The following is a 16,220-nucleotide window of genomic DNA, read 5'->3' as shown; positions in this document are numbered from 1 at the left end:
CATTTAAGACTTTTAAAATCCTTTTGTTTCTCTGTAAAAAGCTGTATAGCAATAGAAAGAGCATTATCACCAAGAGCCACACTTCCATTTATATCAGTAAATGAGTGTTCCTTCAACTTTCTACCAGGAAAGTCAGTATACGCCTCTTTCGCAGAATATCTGTAGAAAGTAGCACTATTTAAAATAAAAACACTATCGCCTGGCTGGTGGGGCTCAGTGGTTGAGCATCGACCTATGAACCAGGAGGTCGAGGTTCAATGCCTGCTCTCCCGGCATTGATCCCAGTTGTTACCTTAATCCCCAGTAGAGGCAATGCAGGAGGCAGCCAATCAATGATTCTCCCTCATCATTAATGTGTCTATCTCTCTCTCCCTCTCCATTCCTCTCTGAAATCAATAGAAATATATTTAAAAGTAAATAAATAAATAAAAACACGATTCACATAAATAAATCCCAGTAAATGGTATTGGTGGCTGGCTCACTGGGAGCAGCCAAGTGGTTAAGATCGCACATCTAAAAATCAATACTCCTGGTAGATTCGCCTTCCTAGAGCAGAGGTGTTTTTAAAGCTGACAGAAACTCAAGAATATAATTGCCCAAAGCTCAGGCATAACTGATACCCTTCTCGAGGAAGCCATTTGGGAGAAAAAATCTCATTATGATTACAAAGCTATTCAGTGAGCAGAGAATCAGAACAAGAGGAATTAGGAATTATTAAATACTTACTGTCACTTGCTATCATAACTTGGTAGCATTATGGTCATTGGTTTAGGGAAGGAACAAAACGGTAGCAGAAATGATTCTGAGTGTGGGGCAGACATACAGTTGACCCTTGAATAACACGGCTTTAAGCTGCAAGGGGCCAGGTATACGCATATTTTTTTCCCAATAACTACCTGTACTGTTTTATATCCTTGATTGGGAGTCCATGGATGTGGAGGACCAGCTGGGTATATTGCTCTGCGCCATTTTACATACAAAACCTGAGGATCCTTGGATTGTGGTACCCATGTTGCTCCTGGAACCAATCCCCCATGGATACTTACGGACAACTAAGTTAGGGGGGAGTCAAAAGTTACATGTAATTTTTTTTATTCCTGAGGAAGGGGCCAGGGCTCCCAACCCCTTTGTTGTTCAAGGTCAGCCTTTCCTGATGAATGCTTACACAGGTAGTAGAAAAGACTGAGGAACCAGGAAACAGTATTAGCAACAGTGGGAAGTCATTACCTTCTCCAGGCCAGAGGGGCACAAAAGGAGAAGGCAGGTTTGTAGAGCCTACTGGGTCAGCTGGCCAAATGGAATCGAGTGAGTCCATTGGGTGCGGGGGCAGGGGGGAGCCGGGGGGGGGGGCGGGGGGGGGGGGTCCTGGAAGAGCAACCTTGCCTGAGATAACATCCCAGGCAGACAGGGAAGGGGAGGGATACCCCAGCGTCTCGCTTCCTCTCACCTTCCCATCGCCCCACAATGCCCTTCACTGGCTGAACCCATGCACAGTCAGCGTTTCTTGGATTCTTTTCCACATTTTTTTATTTACACTTTTAGGAGAGGGTCACTTTTTTTCTATTCTTTTGTTGTTTTCTCTAGAAATTTTAACTCACAGACTTATTTTTTCAAAATCTAAAATTAAAACCCATACCCTTTCCCAAACTACAGAAGTATATTCACCACTCCCATCTCTAAGGCAATTATTTTAATGTAACTTCAGGTCTTTTTAACCTCACACGGCATTGCCGTTCTTGGTTTATACAGTAGTCGTAATAAACATAACACACACACTCTATGTTCCAGATACTTCGCCAAATACTTTATTATGCTCTTTCATCTCATCCCCACAGTCACCCACAAGGGAAATGGTGTTATTATCACCAATTTACAGAGGAGGAGAGAAGGGCACACCGAGGTTATTAAGATGGCATCACAGTCGGGCTTCCAACCAATGTTACAGGCTCTCAAGGCCAAGCTCATTCTCACTCCTTAGAGCTTCTGTCTACGAATGTTGCCTTGTGTCTTCCACATTTTCACAAATCCCTTCGCTTTGTAACACTTCATCTCTCAGCCTGCTATCTGGAAACATTTTTTTTTCTTGTCTACAGTTTCTTTAATGTGGATTTATTGGTGGAAACCTCCATTTTTATTACCTAAAATTGTCTTTATTTTCCCTCATTCTTGAAAAAGATTATTTTTATTGGCTACAGCATTCTAGGTTGACAGTTATCTTCACTTAGGATATTAAAGACATTATTCTGCTATCAGTCTAATTATTGCTCCTTTATCAATAATCAGAATTCCTCTGGCTATTTTAAATATTTGGCCTTTGCCTTTGTTATTGTTTTAATTTCACTATAATATTTAAGTGTAGAATTCTTGTACTTATTTGTGGTTTTTTAGTTGTTTTCATGTTGTATTTATTTTTATTTAAAAGTGTTGTGTTTTGTGAATCTGGGTTTGGCGTCTTTCAAATTCAGGCCTGGATGGGGATTCTGCTGTACTATGTCAATATGCAAGTTACTCAGATTTGGGGCACATTACTCAAACTCCCTAAGCTTCAGTGTTCTTATCTGTACAAGGAGAAGAATCATCATCATCATCATCATCATCATCTTCATCATCAGCCTGGCTGGCATGGCTCAGTGGTTGAGTGTCAGCCTATGAACCAGGAGGTCACTGGTTCAATTCCTGGTCAGGGCACATGCCCAGGTTGCAGGCTCAATCCCCATTAAGGGGGGCATGCAGGAGGCAGCCAATCAGTGATTCTCTCTCATCATTGATGTCTCTCTCTCTCTCTCTCTCTCTCTCTCTCTCTCTCTCTCTCTCTCTCCCTTTCTCTCTGAAATCAATGAAGATATATTTTAAAAAATAATATTAATAGTGCCCATCCTATAGGGTTGTGAGATAAAGTCCATTGCCATATATGCACACTACTAAATATTGTACCTGGAATGTCATGCGTAAGTGAGTGATAGACAGACATCATTATCCCACTCACCGGAGGCTCTGCACTACACCGGCTAAGAGCGCAGGCTCCTGTCCCCATGGCCACAGTTGCTTCGTCTAGGAGTGGGCACTAACCTGGAGAGTCTAGTCTTCCTTGGGCCTCTGTGGTAGGGCCCCGTGGCTCTGAGGTTAATAAGTGGGGTCCCCGTGGTTCCTGTCATTTGCTGGAAGCCGCTCTGCTGCAGGACAGAATGAAGCAACACAGGAGATGGTGAGAGGGTTTCCTCTGTCCCCTGAGCTCCCCTCTCTCCAATGACAGTGATCTTATCCTTCAAACGGCCCCTCCTTTCCAGCCAAACCATTCCGGATGGCAGGCTGTCAGAGTATTTAACACTGTATAGGACTGACCATGCGGGCACCCTCTACAGTACTGACATGCTTTGTGGTCCAGAGGGAAGAGGAGAATTTATCTTTCAACACTTATTTACCCGGTGCAGCATTCTTGTGAACACAGAGTTGCCATTCGCAAACAGTGTGCCAAGGCAGCCCTTCCTGGATACGTCACAGGTTTCCGGGTTATCGCAAGCATAAGATATTTTAACCATTAATAACGTTCAGAGATAAAACTCTGGGGAAAAATTACTAGTGCCTGGCATAGTTCGGATTTTTTTTCTACAAGAAACTTAGTCTATTTTAGTACAGAGTCAGCGTAGCAGTTACCATGTGACTTTGCGTTAGAGAAAGGAGGAGACCATCGACAGCTGGGTATGTTCTCTTAATGCAGTGCATGCTAATTGCATATGAACATGCAGAATTATAAAATCTACAATTGGGATCAATAAGTGTTCGTCCACTCACACTATGCTGATGTGTTCATAAAGCACTGCAGATGGTGAATTTTCCTAGAAAAGGAACAACCAGCGTACCTGTCTGCCAATCAGAGACGTATCTGCTGGCGTAAACATATTTCCCCCAGACACCCACGCATCTGTTTCTACGTTATTGGTTCTCAGCAGCCCCACTGAAGAATCTGGTGGCAATAGCAGACCCCAGTAACTGTGTGACCCCTGAGTGTAACAGATGTTCCATACACTGAGCCCCACATGAGCCGTCCTCCCTCCCTGCCAGTTTCACACTGTTCCCCGCGTGACCTTTCTCCTGGCTGAGGAGGCCGCTCTGAAGGAGCTGCGGGTCTGGAATATCCCTGGAACCGTTTCAGCTTCCCTGGACGTCACAGAGTCCATCACCATTTTTACGTTTAAAAGTTGAGGGAATGGCCCTAACCAGTTTGTCTCAGTGGATGGAGCCTAGGCCTGTGGACTGAGGGGTCCCAGGTTCGATTCCGGTCAAGGGCATGCACCTTGGTTGGGGGTACATCCCCAGTAGGGGGTGTGCAGGAGGCAGCGGATCGATGTTTCTCTCTCATCGATGTTTCTAACTATCCCTCTCCCTTCCTCTCTGTAAAAAAATGAATAAAATGTATTTTTTTTAAAAAGTTGAGGGAATTAAGCTGTGCAAAAGCAACTGAAATCATGTTTACAATGAAATCATGTTTACAATGAAAATAGTGGCAATATTTGATCAAGGTTGGCTATCTATGTCTATACATAACATTAAATGAGCTATTTCCTTTTTCAAGTTGCTTTTTTTAAAAATTAAATCTTTATTGTTCAGATTATTACAGTTGTTCCTCTTTCCCTCCCCTCCCCCCATAGCTCCCCTCCAAGTTGCTTTTGATATACAAGAAAAATTGTAATGGGAAACGTCCTGCCCATAACATATTAGTGACTGTCCTATTATTTTAGGGAAATCAACCTTACTATTATCAGAGGCCAACTGATCTTATTTACAACATGTATGTGCCCTCTTCCAATGCAGATGTGCATCCAAATTCCTAAAGTAAAATCTCTTGCTGCCCCCAAATAATTCTGGAGCCAGACAAAGCTGGTGGGAATGGCCTTCCCTGAGTTGTCGGCACAGCGACGGCACATTCCTGTGCTGGGCTCTCGCTGTGATGTTTCTCTCCTTGTGTCTGCACCCGCTGCTGCTCTTCGCGGTTGATGGCAAGACCGAGGTTGAATCCGGGCAATGCTTGCCTGGTTGTGTGGTAACTCCATCTTTCCCGGGTACACTTCTCAAGGTTACTCGACCCTTCGTGGTGCCCTGAGTGGGAGTCAGCATCGGAAATCATGTTCGTCAGGTGGCTTCAGAGTCCGCACTGGATGGAAGCCGCACGTTGACGGAGGGTGCTGTGGAGCTGACATGACCCGGTCAGCCCTTTCCCAGACACTGGAGGTTACGTTTTGAAAAATAGCCTCCAGCCCCACCTCCCCTCCAGCCCTCCGCAGAGTGAGTGCCCTGGCCACAAGGAGCAGGAAGGTGGTTCAATTAGAGCCGCGAGGGCAAGCTCCGGCCATCAGCGTTTACTACCCCGCCACGCAGAGGGAGATAGGGTTCCCAAACCGGGGCTGTGTCTGCCAAGAGCTAATTAACAGGATTAAGCTTCAGAGTTTCTTTCTTCGCACTGGGCAAACTAAAGCATTGGGAAAGACACCCCATATCTAATCTGAAGCTAGTCTGTGCTACCACTATGTTTATGTCTAAACTGCAGAGTGTAGTTAGGAGATACCAACACAGTTAGAACTATAACATGATAACAAGTAATGAAACGTATACAGTGAAAGGAGTCGATCTAAATACAGCACATTTCTAAGAGTACTCATTGTCTTAAGAATAAAAAGTTTTAAAATTTACTGAATTTATGGTCTGAACTTAACCAGTATAACTGAATTCATTATTTACATAAAAATATGTACTAAGTCGATCCTTTGAAATGCTGTCTTTTAATGCTAACCAACAGTTTTTAAAATAATAGGATGATTCCACAATCTATAATAATAAAAGCATAATATTCTAATTAGACTGGACAGCCGAACGACCTTCCGGACGAAGCCGCAGGGGTTTGGGGGGGCCAAGGCAGATGTGGTTAGGGGCAGTCAGGCAGGCAGGCAGAGGGGTTAGGGGCAATCAGGAAGGTAGGTGAGTGGTTGGGGTGATCAGGCAGGATGAGTGGTTAGGGGCAATCAGGCAGCAGGTGAGTGATGAGGGGCAATCAGGCAGGCAGGCAGAAGTGGTGAGGATTGATCAGGAAGGCAGTTTAGTGGTTGGGGTGATCAGGCAGGCAGGTGAGCAGTTAGGGGCAATCAGGCAGGCAGGCAGCCCAGCGGTTAGGAGCCAGCAGTCCCAGATTGCGAGAGGGATATCAGACTGCTGGTTTAGGCCCGGGAGTCAGACATCCCCCAAGGGGTCCCAGATTGGAGAGGGCACAGGCCAGGCTGAGGGGACCCCCCCTCCTTGTGCACAGATTTTGTGCACCATGCCTCTAGTATTACATAATATATTGTAAGTTCTTCTATTGATGATGCTGTCATTTTCCGTAGACTTGCTTGGTTGTTTCCATGAAAGGATTTGCTGAGAAACTGACAGTGGAAACTATAGGGTTAGAGAGATTGGTGTTCGGAGAAGGCCTGGGGGAGTGAGAGAGAGCAATTCACATTAAGATTTCCATTGTTTTGGGTATTTTAGGACATTATCAGTGTTTAAATTACTACAAAATGTGATCGAATCCCAGTTATAAAAATGTAACTGCTGATTGGAAATATTTTGGAGAGTTTCTCAAAGTCTCTTTAGGAGTTACTCTGTTATTTGGAATAAAAGCCTTTTTTATTTAAAAAAGGTGACATAATATTTACATTACCCTAAATGTGTGAACTTTCTAAAATGGTTTAAATGATAAACTTTCACTTTCTTTTATTACTAAGAAACAAAATTAGCTTATCACTTACTTGGATTATTTTACATTGAACATATATTTTTTCCCTATATTAGTTCATTACTATGTGTTTCCTTCCCCATAAGAAACAAATAGTCTTTCGGCCTTCTGAATGTCCTCTTTTGAAAAGTGTCTATCTAGGTCCGTTGCCCATTTTTTGATTGGATTGTTTATCTTTCTATTGTTAAGTTTCATGAGTTCCCTGTAAATGTTGGAGATTAAACCCTTATCAGTGATATCATTGGCAAATATGTTCTCACATGCAGTGGGTCTTCTTGTTGTTTTGTTGATGGTTTCCTTTGCTGTGCAAAAGCTTTTTATTTTGATGTAGTCCCATTTGTTTATTTTCTCTTTAGTTTCCATTGCCCTAGGATCATTATCAGAGAAGAAATTCCTTCGGCATATGTTTGCGATTTTGCTGCCTGTGGATTCCTCTAGTATTTTTATGGTTTCCCGTCTTACATTTAAGTCTTTTATCCATTTTGAGTTTATTTATGTGTATGGTGTGAGTTGGTGGTCTAGTTTCATCCTTTTGCCAATTTTCCCAACACCATTTATTGAAGAGACTGTCTTGACTCCATTGTATGCTCTTGCCCCCTTTGTCGAATATTAATTGGGCATAGTGGTTTGGGTCGATTTCTGGGTTCTCTATTCTATTCCATTGATCTATATGTCTGTTCTTGTGCCAGTACCAAGCTGTTTTAAGTACAGTGGCTTTGTAATACAGTTTGCCACCATTTGTTGATCAATTTCCCTGTTGATTAGCATTTGGGTGATCTTTAGTGTGAGACACTCCAAATAAAGATAACGTTTTGTTTCTCTTGGGTAAATATAAGAGCAGAATAGATGGATCTTGTTGGAGTTTCTCTTTAAGAAACTCAGTTTTCTGATGTGATTGCACCATTTTACATTCCCTCCAGAGTTTACCCAGGAACTTCAGTTGCTCTACATTCTCACCAACACTTTGAATGCTCATACACCCCAAAGCTTAGAAAACTCATCACCTCCAGTTCTCCACTAGAAGGAAGTGAGAGGAAGTTTCCTTCAAGTGGAAGGAAATGGTACACAAAAGGAACATGATTTATACAAAGGGATAAAGAGCACCGGAAATGGTGACTGTGTGGGCCAGTACAAGGACTCCTGTCTTTATTCTGTAAATCTCTTTAAAAGCCAGGCACATAACAGTGCAATGAGATGCATAGCATATCAAGTAGTAAAATGTCTAAAGCTAGGAGAGAAGAAACAGAAGTATGTTATTTTCAGATTCTTACAGTAAACTAACACCATATAATATTGCTTGAAGTAGACTGTAATAAATTAAAGATGTGCACTGTAAACCCAAAAGCAACCATGAGGACATTATATAGTGTTTGTTATAGGAAGTGAGCTAACAAAGGAAAAATAATGTAATTATTTTTATATAAAAAAAAGAGGGAAAAGGAATAAAGAACAGATGGGACAAGTGGACAATAAGTAGCAGATGGTTGGTTGATTTAAACCCAAATGTCCCACCCAAACACTCAGTCTGGAAAGTCCACAGCCTGCACAGTCCCATGTGCAGTTTTGACAAGAGCCCAGTAGCAAACCTTTCAAAAGGAGTCCATCTGGCCCCGTGTCAGTCTGGGACCCATGCCAGTGTGGGACCTGTGTCAGTGTGGGACCGTGTCAGTGTGGGACCCGTGTCAGTGTGGGACCCGTGTCAGTGTGGAACCCGTGTCAGTGTGGGACCCGTGTCAGTGTGGGACCCATGTCAGTGTGGGACCCGTGTCAGTGTGGAACTCGTGTCAGTGTGGGACCCGTGTCATTGTGGGGCCCGTGTCAGTGTGGGACCCGTGTCAATGTGGGGCCTGTGTCAGTGTGGGACCCGTGTCAGTGTGGGGCCCGTGTCAGTGTGGGACCCGTGTCAGTGTGGGACCCGTGTCAGTGTGGGATCCGTGTCAGTGTGGGGCCCGTGTCAGTGTGGGACCCGTGTCAGTGTGGGGCCCGTATCAGTGTGGGGCCTGTATCAGTGTGGGACCCGTGTCAGTGTGGGACCCGTGTCAGTGTGGGGCCTGTATCAATGTGGGGCCCGTGTCAGTGTGGGACCCGTGTCAGTGTGGAACCTGTGTCATTGTGGGACCGTGTCAGTGTGGAACCTGTGTCAGTGTGGGACCGTGTCAGTCTGGTACCTGTGTCAGTGTGGGGCCTGTGTCAGTCTGGTGCCTGTGTCAGTGTGGGGCCTGTGTCAGTGTGGGACCCGTGTCAGTCTGGTGCCTGTGTCAGTGTGGGGCCTGTGTCAGTGTGGGACCGTGTCAGTGTGGGACCCGTGTCAGTCTGGTACGTGTGTCAGTGTGGGACCCATGTCAGTCTGGTACCCGTGTCAGTGTGGGACCGTGTCAGTGTGGGACCGTGTCAGTGTGGGACCGTGTCAGTGTGGGACCTTGTCAGTGTGGAACCTGTGTCAGTGTGGGACCCATGTCAGTCTGGTACCCATGTCAGTGTGGGACCGTGTCAGTCTGGTACCTGTGTCAGTGTGGGACCCGTGTCAGTCTGGTACTTGTGTCAGTGTGGGACCGTGTCAGTCTGGTACCTGTGTCTATCTGGGACCCGTGTCAGTCTGGTACCTGTGTCAGTGTGGGACCCGTGTCAGTCTGGTACCTGTGTCAGTGTGGGACCCATGTCAGTCTGGTACCCGTGTCAGTGTGGGACCGTGTCAGTCTGGTACCTGTGTCAGTGTGGGACCCGTGTCAGTCTGGTACCCGTGTCAGTGTGGGACCGTGTCAGTGTGGGACCGTGTCAGTGTGGGACTGTGTCAGTGTGGAACCTGTGTCAGTGTGGGACCCATGTCAGTCTGGTACCCATGTCAGTGTGGGACCGTGTCAGTCTGGTACCTGTGTCAGTGTGGGACCGTGTCAGTCTGGTACCTGTGTCAGTGTGGGACCATGTCATTCTGGTACTTGTGTCAGTGTGGGACCGTGTCATTCTGGTACCTGTGTCAGTGTGGGACCATGTCATTCTGGTACTTGTGTCAGTGTGGGGCCTGTGTCAGTGTGGGACTGTGTCATTCTGGTACCTGTGTCAGTGTGGGACCATGTCATTCTGGTACTTGTGTCAGTGTGGGACCGTGTCAGTCTGGTGCCTGTGTCAGTGTGGGACCGTGTCAGTCTGGTGCCTGTGTCAGTGTGGGACCCATGTCAGTCTGGTACCTGTGTCAGTGTGGGACCGTGTCAGTGTGGGAACCGTGTCAGTGTGGGACCTGTGTCAGTGTGGGACCGTGTCAGTGTGGGAACCATGTCAGTGTGGAACCCGTGTCAGTGTGGGACCTGTGTCAGTGTGGGGCCCGTGTCAGAGTGGGACTCGTGTCAGTGTGGGGCCCATGTCAGTGTGGAACCCGTGTCAGTGTGGGACCTGTGTCAGTGTGGGGCCCGTGTCAGAGTGGGGCCTGTGTCAGAGTGGGACCCGTGTCAGTGTGGGGCCCATGTCAGTGTGGGACCTGTGTCAGTGTGGGGCCCGTGTCAGAGTGGGGCCTGTGTCAGGGAGGTTGTGAGCTCTGGAATCAAAGGAGCGCCTCTGGCTGGAGCCTCCTCCGTCAGCCAGCATCTCCAGCAGCAGCTCCAGCAGCATCTCCAGCAGCAGCTCCACCAGCAGCTCCACCAGCAGCTCCACCAGCAGCAGCAGCAGAAATCACCAAGTTGCAGCCCAGTGGGACCATGAAAATCTGGGGCCCACAGGTGGAGAGCTCCCGTGGCTGGAAGCGTCCGGCCTGTTGGAGCCTGTTCGTAGGGCGAAGCTTTTCATGTTGTCTCCATAAGTGACCAAAGAGAAGGCCCCAGGAAGGCATGAACTGCACCGGGACGCAAAGAATCAGAGGTTTTGAGGCTTTCCTTTTGGTGATGGAGGCAGCAAAAGCATCCCTTCCCCTGAATCCCGAGGGATGGGGTGTTGCAAATCCAGCCTCATATTCCCAAGAGGCCTTATTCACAGGGGAAGTCCTGGACTTCTTTGGAGTTTATCAGCCACCCATGCAAGCAAAGGTGTGTGTGCTGCCTCCAAAGGCAGGGGTCTGGGGGCGGAGGCATCTGACTCGCCGCCTAACAGAGCCTCCTCAATATATTGGCCGCTTCCGGAGAACTGCGGTGCGCATCTCCTCTGACATGCCCGCTCAGCGTAAATGGCAGGCGGTGTGCCTGTACTCACAGCGCCTCCCCCTCAGGAGACTCCCTCTCCCACACGTGGAACAGAGAGCCTGGAACAGACAGGCACAGCCGTAGAACATCAGCTGCAGGTGTACAAGCAACAACAGTGCACGGAAGTGCCCAGCACCCCCTCCCCAGTCACGTTGGCTTCCTTTCCCCACCATCACCCCTGCCCTACCTCATCAGTTGAATTTGGGTGTAACCTTCCCCAAGGGGAGGGGTGGGAGTGTGACTTGGCTCACTTTGTCCAACAGAACCATAAACATGTTGCCTTCCTCACAGTTCCCCAGCACACACTTGACTGTGCACATCTTGGCACCTTTGTCTTTTATTATTATTATTTTTTTAAATATATTTTATTGATCTTCCACAGAGAGGAAGGGAGAGAGATAGAGAGTTAGAAACATTGATGAGAGAAACATCGATCAGCTGCCTCCTGCACATCCCCCACCGGGGAAGTGCCTGCAACCCAGGCACATGCCCTTGACCGGAATCGAACCTGGGACCCTTCAGTCCGCAGGCCGACGCTCTATCCGCTGAGCCAAACCGGCTTTGGCGGCACCTTTGTCTTTTAATTGGAGAATTTAATTAATTAAATTATTGTTATAGGTTCCTATCGACTCTACCACTATTTGTTTTTAATTTAACCCATCTGCTTAATGGTTCCTTTTCTTTCTTGCCTTTTAATAATAAAATATTGTATTACTATCCCATTTTGCTCTATTCAGTTGTTAGACTTACTTTTACTACTCTTTTTAGCAATCATCATAATAATTACATGTATTTTTGCCTTATTACAAGTTAACAAACATCATTGCCTTTACTCCTTCCCCTTATGGTAGACCCTCAGGACACTTTAACTCTATTTATTCCCTCCCAACTTTGGGTAAAATTATTGTCATGCATTTTAATGCTCACTTGTTATTTAAATCAAGACTAACATTATATTGCTGCAGTCAGTATTCATTTGTTTACCTGTATATTTAAAATTATACTTTGTTTTGATTACATTTCTAGTTTCCCTCTAGGATGTATTTTATTCTACCCAACGAATGCCATGTAGTGTTTCTTTGAATGATCTCAGCATTTTTCTCTAAAAACATTTGCATTTCTCTTCAGTTGTAGAGGACGCTGTGCTGGTTAGTGGGTTCTGTATTGGCATTGTTATCTTCCAACACTCTAGCTATCCATTGTGTTATCTCTGGTTCCCAGAGTTCCCCTGAGAAGCCAGCTGTGCATCTCAATGTTACTCCTGCGAAGGTGATTTTCTTTTCCGTGGGTTACTTAGCAGTGTTCACGGTCTTTGCTTTTCTGTGGTTTTACCAGCACACGGAGTTTCTCTGCGTTCATCTCGCCTGTGTGTGTGGCAGAATTTCTAATCCGCTGTTTGATGTTTTGCATCAGTTTTTCAGAATCCCGCCCTCTATATCTGAAAATATTGCCTCTGCCTTATTTGTCCCTTCTTTCCTTTTAGAACCCCCCATTACATGCCTATTAGACTGTTCATTGGCCTCAACACTTCCTACACCTGTCTTATTTTTAATGCCTTTTTTCTCTCTCTCTGTGCTTCACCTTTAAATGTGGCATGAACATGCCAATCTCGGTCACCTTCTCTGCTGATAGGGCTCTGCTGTGATGACCAGTTAGTTCTAGGCGTCTTCTTTCCTCTTATAGGTGACAGTTCTCTGCCTAAACCCCCATCTTCTCATCCGTTTTCCTGGACTGTAATATATTAATCGTAAGTATTTTGAAGTCCTTCTTCTCAGGTAGCACCAGTGTCTCAGTCATCTGGGAGCTATTTTATTAACTCCACTTTTGGTCCTGATATTCATTTTGTGAGCTAGCAATTTTTATAAAAGGCTAGTTGTTCTGCAGTAAAACAGCTACAGAGTCTTCAGGCGATGATGCGTTTCTGCAGTCGGTGTTATCTTCCCCTGCGAGGCTAAGGCAGTGCGGGCGTAGCTGTAAGTCTCCTGGGTCATGGCCACATCACAGCCCCAGTGACACATATTCCACTTCCAGTTTACCCGGACTCAGCCCAGTGCTGTGGGTGTGGTCCATGACCCTCCAGCTTCCGGCCTTAAAGTGTCCTGTTGGCTTTCGAGGCTCTTGGTGGCCCTGGTATGCTCTTCAGAGCTTCCCACTGGCTTTTCGACCTCCTGCCCCCTGGAGCCCTCCCCATATTTTCAGGGGAGAATGACTCACCTGCTTGGAGAGGCTCAATTCCTCCCACACCGCTGCGGAGCCCTCTGACCTTCCGCAGCGCCCTCCATGGGCTCAAGGCTTAGATTCTGAGCCCCCTGTCCCTGCCTAGAGTCATCTGCTGACCCCAGACTCAAAGCTGGTGCAGAAATTATTTCACCTCTGCAGAGCCTGCTCCTGATGAAACCTCTGTGCAGTTCCAGGCCCAGCTACAGGCCATTACCAAAGCTCCTGGACAGACCCCAAGGGGAAGGTGACCCAACCTTGGTGCACAGCAGTGCCTTGAAGTCTCTCAGGGAGTTGTGGTCAAGGACACAGGCCACTGGCTGCCATACTCTTCTCACGTTTAAATTCCAGCCCCAGGGTCTCATGCCAGATCTCATCTAGCCGTTGGGCCAAGGTCCTCTAGGTGTCTCTGCCATGGCCTCCTTATGGGGCGGGGAACCAAGATTGTCCACTAACTCAGCACCCAGTACTATCCCCTCCCAACCTCCCCCCCTCATTCCCCCCACCCCAACCCATCATTCAGGGCTCCTTCGACTGTGGGATGACCCCCACATCCGAGCTTATGCACTGACCCTCAACTGGCGCTCCTTCCGACGGGTAAACGAACGGGGCTTTTCTCTGGTCTTAGCCTCTCTTCTACCCTCTCAGGAAGCGATGAAAGCTTCCCTCTCGTTTCTGGCTGCCGCGGAAACCAGCTCTACAACCCCTGCCCCTCGGCGAGCTCCTGACAGCGGCCTTCAGCTCTCCCCTGGCTCTCTATCTCTCGACTCCACTAAGCCTTTCACTTCCGCACGTTCTCTGGGTTGTGCCGTTACTTTGGGCAGAAGTGCTGTTGTACTGCTATCTAATCTCTCCAGCCAGGAGTGGATTCCACCCTCTGCCTTCCCATGGAATAGCCCGGAAGTAGCCCATGCCACTTCTGATCACATGCCACTAACAGGCCTTAGTTACGTGGTGCAGCTAGCTTCCAGGGTGTCTTCCCGAGAACGGCCCCACTTCTGCCTGTGGGTGAGGAGAGCGGGGAGATGGCTCTGAAGGCAGGGAACTGCCGTCTCTTCCATGTGTTCGCACTCCTGCCCGGGACCCATGTTGCCCGTTCCTCCGGCCCTTTGCGAGCTCTTGTACATTGAGCTCCGGCAGAACCGGTGATGCAAGAGATGCTGAGTCACTAGTCACAGGTCGGGCCTGAAGTTAGAGTCATGGTCCGAGACTGGACAGTTGGGGAATTCTCAGCACCGGTGGCAGTTGGGGTGGCCCGGAAACAAAGAACAGCATGTGCTAGTGAGAGGAAGGCATATGCCTGACAGATAGAAATGTAGTTGATTACATCAATGTATTTTTTCAATTTTATGAATACTGTGTTGGCTGACAGTTCCAATGGTTCATGTGTCCCTCAAAATGATCTGACATAACTTTCAATCTTTTTCTTGTTGTGCAGACTACTCTTAAAAAATGATACTAAAAAATTAAGTGTGACAGTAGAGTCATCCTAATTACAGACAGTTATTTTTTTATCTCAAAGTGCTGGAAATCTGTCCCCCCTGCCAACGCCAGGGGACAGGACATTGCTGAGTCAGTCCCTCGTTCTCCAGCCTACCGCTCTAGTCGCTACCACCCCCTACTGGCACAGCCGGGAGCATCGGGCAAAGGGGCAGTGTGGCTCAGGAGTGCCAACCCTGGCATCACAAAGCAGAGACAGAGGCAAGAGCTGAACTGAGGAAATAGCTTAGCACCGAGCACAGAGATCTTACATGTGTCATCCAATGGGACTCCGGGTAATATGTTTCCTATTCACTCGGCAGGGTTTAAAGGAAGATACTATTAATATTCTTAACTATGGACAAAATAAAATGAATTTGAAATCATGTCCCCTAAAAGGGAAAAAAAGGGAAATCATGTCCCCCAAATTCAAGTGGATAACTAATCTCATTAGCAAAGACTGAGGAAAAGGAAAAAGAGAAAAAGCCAAGTGGGTTTAGACTATAGTAAATGTTGTTTGTGTGCACGCATCGCCTATATTTTATTAGACAGTCTTGGTTTCAAAAAAGTGAAGCTTTAGTTAGAATTTTTTTTTTTTTGTAAATATATTTGTGTTGACAGTTTAGGGCTTGTGCAGTGTGTGTGTGTGTGTGTGTGTGTGTGTGTGAAGTGATTTTAATATATAGCTAGAAAAGTTACATCATTTTGATTGAGATTTTGGACTGAGAAAAAGTAGATTACCATAACTGAGACTCTAAGTTAAATTTTCTCTGGCCTCTGGCACAGATTCTGAAACAGTGAACCACAACTGGTCTTGGAGAGAAGTGAGGATGACATTTGGCTGATGCAGAAATATATTTGGGTACGTTCCACCTCATTCTGGAAGAATAAAAGAGTGTTTGAGCAAATGATACAAGTGAACTAAAAATATAACCTCAGTTGTTATAGGCAACCTCCGCCTTCCAAGGGGAAGAAAGGATCAGGATAGGAAACATGTGGGAAGAAGGACACACGATCTGAGAGTATGCACAGGAGAGCCGTAAGAGTAACGCGAACACATGTGCTCTATGCAGCTAAGCAGGCAAATGACCAGCCAAAACCGCCCCGTGTCCCTCCACGGAGTCTCATTTACTTCGAAGAGAAGTTTCCGCAGACCCGCTTCCCTTCCAGCTGGCAGCGAGCAAGTGGAGGGAACCCGTTAGGAAGAAGGAGAAAGGGGTCATTCTGAGTAATTCAGTGCGCACAGCGGTGCTAATCGCTCCTCTTTGGTTGCACCTAAAAACTCTCGTAAAAGGAAGGGAAACTATTCTGTTGACCAAGTCATAGAATGTGTGCTAGCGCTTGTCACAGGAGTCATATACCATGCACACTTTTTATTTTGCTTTGTCACCCACAGAATCTGAGGTTACAATTCTATATTTATTGATTATAAATTTATATTTTTGTAAACTTTCCCATTTCCCCATTGTCGGTCTCAGTTCTAAGTACCCACTGATGCTTTACTCATATGGTGCTCCACTCTCTTAGGTAACAGCATGGACAGCAAGTGTGGGCTTCGTTTTGTCTGTGTAGCTTTTTGTCTTTTATTTAGC

This window comes from Myotis nattereri (genome assembly GCF_964212035.1).
Source record: "Myotis nattereri genome assembly, chromosome: 2".
NCBI lineage: Eukaryota > Metazoa > Chordata > Mammalia > Chiroptera > Vespertilionidae > Myotis > Myotis nattereri.
Note: the sequence above shows the minus strand (reverse complement) of the source record.